This window comes from Thunnus maccoyii, chromosome 3 (assembly GCF_910596095.1).
Source record: "Thunnus maccoyii chromosome 3, fThuMac1.1, whole genome shotgun sequence".
Lineage (NCBI taxonomy): Eukaryota > Metazoa > Chordata > Actinopteri > Scombriformes > Scombridae > Thunnus > Thunnus maccoyii.
This window is the reverse complement of record NC_056535.1, coordinates 5,060,797-5,066,796: the sequence shown is the minus strand read 5'-3', so window position 1 is coordinate 5,066,796 and position 6,000 is coordinate 5,060,797. Positions and strand designations below refer to the sequence as shown.

Below are 6,000 nucleotides of genomic sequence, written 5' to 3'. Positions count from 1 at the left end.
CTCACACATATATGCACTAGTACGAGTATGTATTCTCACATATACACAAACACACACATAGAAATACTGTATATACAGAAGGTGCACCCACTCACAGTTAAACATGTACATACACTACACCTTCATCACACATAACACAGTCACACTTTTATGCACACACACGGCATATGCACACATGCAAACATGCACACACATACCCACATGCTTTCATAGCTCTTGCTGGTGTGTGACAATCCTGTCAACAGCAGAGGCCAGTGGAGGAGGAGGAGGAGGAGGAGGAGGACAGAGAGGAGGAGGCTTGTATTATGCCCAGTTGTGATTGGCCGTTGCCATACCAACAAGGGAGGGCCAAAGTCAGAGATTGGTGGGGGAGGAGTTACAGGCTGATTATAAAACCCCTCTGAGCAGCAATTTCTCTCCTCCTGAGCTGTTTCCACTGCATCTCTGTGTCTTTATTTAGTCTTTCCTGTTTTCTGTCCAGTGAGGCAGCTGACAGTGGTCAGTGGAGGAGGGAGCAGTGGAAGGGTGAGCTGTCAGAGGGAGTCGTGGACAGGTCGGTCCTTTTTCCCCCGGCCGCCTGTCTTCCTGTTGAGCCGAGCCATCTATCCATCACTCTGACAGAGCTGCCTGCATCTTGTGGATTTAACTGCACATCAGTGACACCTGGGAAGGCGAGGGAAACCTGAGCGGAGAGAGGCCCCCCAACCCCCCCTGCCCCCCTGTCTCCCCCCTGTATGTGGATGACCTCTGCTCCTCTGTAAGTAGCCCTGCTGCAGCCCCATCCACTCACATTTTTCATTAAGCAGGAGACATATCCACTCTCAGGAAGGGTCAGGGGTCAGAGGACACACAGGTACATGTTGCTCATTTTAGGCTGAACTTATGATTTGAGGAGTAATTTTGTTAATTATTTTTATCAGAATTCCTCATAGGCTCCCTGGACATCTCAGGAAGTCTTCCTGCACTCCACTGGAGTCTACTAATTGGTCACATTAGTTGTTACTTATTCAGTTTTTGGGTCGAAGCTTTATCCTGAAGTTAATTTTTATGGTGATCTAATGAAATTTTGAGGTTACATTAAATACAAAATGTCTAACTGGTATGATGTAAGAATGGTATTGTAAAATTTAATGGAAGAAAGCACATTATGTGTGGACATATTTGTAATTCTGGGCCTAATGGGAGTCACAAATATAAGGTTATATCGTATTTGTTTGTATTTATACTAATATCAGTCAGTACATAATATGTGGCGAGTGCAACGGTGTGATGTCAAGATAGATAAGGCTGTGCTGGTTGTCATTCATTTTCTTAATTTGTAAAGTTCAGTATATAGTTATAGGTATGTAGAATATAGTTTATCTATGTCTGTTGCTTCTGTTTGGTGCCCACCTTAAAAATGAGAACATCTAAGGACATCTGAACCCCCCGCACCCACCCACTCACTCACTCATCCACCTCTCTGCTCTCTGATGAGCCTCATGCATTAGCACTCACATGTAAACTGACACTGGTATAGTAGTGCAGGAGGGGCCACTCAAATACACAGAAGTCCATCCGTAACCACTGTACACACAACACCTGTTTACCTATAAGGGCCTGTGGGTGTAATTTGGTGTCTGGTGTGTGTGTGTGTGTGTGTGTGTGTGTGTGTGTGTGTTTGCAGTGTACATACACAAAACTGGTTCCCTTTTCCATATTATTGTCATGCGTCATTGAATCATGCAGAGTTTAGACTGCTGCCTTGCTGTATGTTAGTGAGAAGTTACACTTCTGTTGGAAGTGTTGCATGTTGAGCACACCAAGAAGTCTTACTGAATGTGTTACCATTGTGTTATTATTGTTATTACATTTTAGGGTCTTCAAAAGCATCAAAATGCCTTCTTAGATATAATATTTTGGTTTATCATGTTATACAGGTTTATTTTGAATGAAGTCTCATTTCATTGCAGCTATGATGTGACGATCACATCACTAAAACTCTCCTTTGAACAATGATTGTCCAGGTCTGTCAAGCTTTGGTTTTCTGATCATGCTAAAGAGATGTTCATGGGTTTTTAGTAATAGTGATAGTTGTCATAGTTGCATTATAGTTAGCATTATATCGTGTACGTAGCCATCAACAGCCACCAAATACACATTTGTAAGGTTCTCATTTTAAGACAAGTCAGCTGGAAACAGTTTTCAACCAACTCATAGAGTAAACATTAATTGGCTAGCTAACCAGCTGTAGCCATATCTGCCAGCGACAGTTGTCCTTTAATCTATCGAATCTGTTGGCCACCCACTCAAAATCAGACACTGCTTTTATCAACTTCTGTCTGAAATCCACTGTTTCATAAACAGCACTAAACAGCACTAAAATGCTAAGCAAAAGGTAAATTGATGAAACTGTGATTTAAAGATTATAAATTAGAAGTTAAATCAAATAAAATTAAATAAATATCATGAATCTTGTAGTTTCAAAAATGAAAGAATGACTAGGACTGGCAGCAGTGTTATAAAGGATTATATCAAATGTTGTACTTGAAGTAAAATACAGTGTAACTAGTGTGGGCCACATCTAGTTTATGTTGACTTCAAGATTAATATAAACCAAGACTAATGAAATATGCCTACCACTGAACTCATGTCACTAAACATTTCACTCCAAGCAACCTTGTTTGTTCAGTCTTTGCCAGCTTTGTCTTTATTTTGGTTTTCAAGATGGTCATAAAGTCATAAAGTTAATTCCAGGCAACATCATGACACCATCAGAGTCCTTGCATTCTGTAATGTTACATTTTTTAACCATTATCTCTTTGCCTCTGAGAATGGTTGTTTCTGTAATTTGGAGTCCATAGTAGCAATCTTTTGCCTTAGCATGCTGCAGCTGAGGCACAATAGTAGTGTTTACATAAGCAGCTTATTACTGGGTCCCTGATTCATCACACAGCCCCGGGCCCACTCAGCCATGATAATGTGCAGATAGACCCTACCATATTCAACAATAGCCCTGGCACCAGCACTAAACAGCACTCTCAGATGAACAAACACATGCAAACATTTGGTCAAATACACCAAATGGAAGGCAGTTTGCGTTTCACCCAGCACCAAACCAATCTACTGGCTTCTGTGATGACACATTGAAAGGTTTAATGCTTCAGCAAGCATCTTTTGAGAAAATAAACCCATCATCTCTGTAACCTGAGAGTCCATGGATCCTTCCTATTCGTCTACATTATATCACAGAGGCTGTATTCTAGCAGTGGAGACTGTTTCCTAAACAACACAGAAGACCACTATAAGACCACTACTATTAGATATGTTGGCTCAGTTATTGCTTTAGTGTTTTGGGTGTAAAGAGATAATTGACTGGCTGTGTTGGGAAATGTGAATGTGCTGTTTGCATACTGACATTACAGGATTTCAAGGTAATACAGTGTTTCTCTTGTTGCCGTTTTGAGATGCCAACATGAAAAACTGCCAGTTGCACCTATGAGAGTTGTGTCAGAATGATCAACCCTCCTCAGAGTCTTCTTGTTACTTTCCACTCTCTACTGTTTAACGGCAAAGAATGTACTATATGACTACATTATTGCATACCTTTCTCAGTAGCTGAGTGCACTGTTGAATAAACTGAAATAAAAGTACAGTACCATGCATTGTTTACATGCAGGTTTGCTAGTTTGCAGTTTTCTTCTTCACTGCCTTCCTTGGCATAACCACTACCAACTAGTGATTAGCGGCATAACAGGAAACTGGCAGGAACAATGTGTATCTCATTGCATGTGTGTCCTCATGCTTGCTAGAAACAAAATGGGCACCCACTTGTAAAATTGCTCCATACGGCTACTGGTGGTCAAAAACTCCCAGGGTACCTTTGAGTAGTGCTATGAGTTCAGGAGTGCTATGACTGTCATAGCAACAAGGTCGAGGTGCCTAAACATCCTAAATATATATATAAATTAGAGAAAACAGTCACTCAAATTTGACATTAAAGAGGTCATAATATGTCCCTTTCCAAGTATAATATTTTCATTTTTGTGGTCTATTTCAGACATTTGCATGTTTTTATGGTCAAAAAGCATCTAATTACAGCTGTACAAACTATGGATGCAGCCCCTCACTCTCACTCAGCCTGAAACGTGCTGTTTTGTGTCTGCTCAATGCCCCTCTCTTCTGATTGGCTGACTGTTTTCTGAGTGATGCACACCCAGGCCAACCACAGGTAACAGATTGTAGCCTACTGTAGCTAGGATAAAACAGGGCTCTGGGTAAAACTCGCCAGTAAATTGAGATGGCCACCGTTGAGGATAATGTTATCCAACCATTGGAAGGCTGTGCAACGACAAATTTGCTTCCTGACATCCAACAACTGTGTAGCATTTTCTCTGCAACTGTCTCTCTTCTGCTCCTCTCTGTATGTGAGTGGAAGGGCTAAGCCAGTGAAACACAGAGAGCAGAAGGGAGGAGAGAAACTAGCGTGAAAATAAATGACAGCAAAACGCAGTAGTAGCGGGCCGCCCCTCCAAGGCAATGATAGGGGAAACATTGTGCTTATAGTTGTTACATCACAACCTTATGGAAGTCCAAATGGCTCATACACTGCAATACACTTTTTGTCAAAGTCAGTGAATATCTCCTCACGGTCCGCTAGCTGTCCTTTCTGTGTGTGCGCTGAAAAAAAATCCGGTGTCTATACACAATACTGGCTCTGTAAATGTCCCCTTTAACAAAATCACAAACACACCCTAGAATTGCAGTAGACTTGTCATCCTTATCAGAGCATGTTTCTCACTAACATTTTATCTGAGTGCTAAAATCTAATACATCAGATTCACAACAGCTCACCTTTAAATTAAAAGTTTGCACTGATGTGATCTAAGTGTAAGGCTTTTGTTGGCATCTTTCTATTTCTCTGAGAAAGCATCATAGAAATATGTAACAAAATAAAGTCCTCATTCAGAGAAAGGTGAATACTTCTGTGCTTGAATTGCAGAAAGACAATATTATAAGGAATCACCGTTGGTTAACTGAATAAATGGCATGACCAGGTTTCAGCTGCAGCACCAGGAAATAGTCCCATTTTGTTCTGTTGCTGAGCAGCAGCCACGTACCTCATCCTGTGCCACTGCTGCTGCCAGGGTCACATTAAAATACTAAAAAAAGACCTAAAGATCCTCAAGTGTTGTTATGCATGCTTCCCTCACTCACACCCAATACGCTTCTAAAGCTCTTCACAGGTGGGTGGGCGGTGCATTCACAGCCAAGCTACCCAGCTAATTTAAAATTATCCACCCTATTTGAGGCAGCCAATGCTTTATAAAGAATGATGTTGTTTTCAGGGAACACTGGTCAAACACAAATGTTGTGGCAGGCACTGTCTAGCGTAGAGAAGCTGGTTGATGATTAGTTTAGCACCCTGAAGTCCAGGATTTGCTTCTCTGGGCAGGAGAGTAGCCGGCGTGTTCACTCTTAACTGTCGTGCTCTGTGATGTGTTTAGGTGCTTTACATAATTGCAGGTCTCTTCCTCCCAAGTTGTTAGTCTAGTGCTGCAGCTGTGATGGTTTACAAGAGGCTGGCTTGCACACTGACACAAACAGAGGCCACCTTGGGAAATGTATAATGTGTTGTGTGAGTGGCGTGAGATAAGCCGTGAGTCACAGGGCTGCTCCTGTCAGAAACACGTCCATAAGCCAAAACCTGAGGGAAAAGACCAAACAACCAACACATCAGAATAAACACACGGATAATGTGACACAAAGCCAATGTGACAGATGTAAAGGTCTAAAACACTGATGTGTGTTAGTGACATTAAACTGGACAATATTCTTAACTGCACTATTGAGTCATGTGTATCTAACTTAAAGGTCATGGTTTGTTCTTTGTTCTTAGTCAAATAATAATTAATTCTGAACATTTATCTTTTAATGTAATAACTAACAGTTTGAGTTTTGAGTTTTAGCATTGTTGGTGGCCAGCCAACAGCTAGACAGGCCAGAGAGAGTGCACAGTAC

General features: G+C 41.4%; 1 protein-coding gene across 1 annotated transcript in view; it reads left to right on the top strand.

Annotated features, from left to right (window-relative positions):
- Window positions 1–402: 402 nt before the first annotated feature.
- Window positions 403–6,000, top strand: part of cdk18 (cyclin dependent kinase 18) — a 49,629-nt gene continuing 44,031 nt past the window's right edge. The window contains exon 1 of the mRNA XM_042406678.1: window positions 403–757. The gene's annotated coding sequence lies outside the window, so the exon portion shown is untranslated. The remainder of the gene's footprint in view (window positions 758–6,000) is intronic.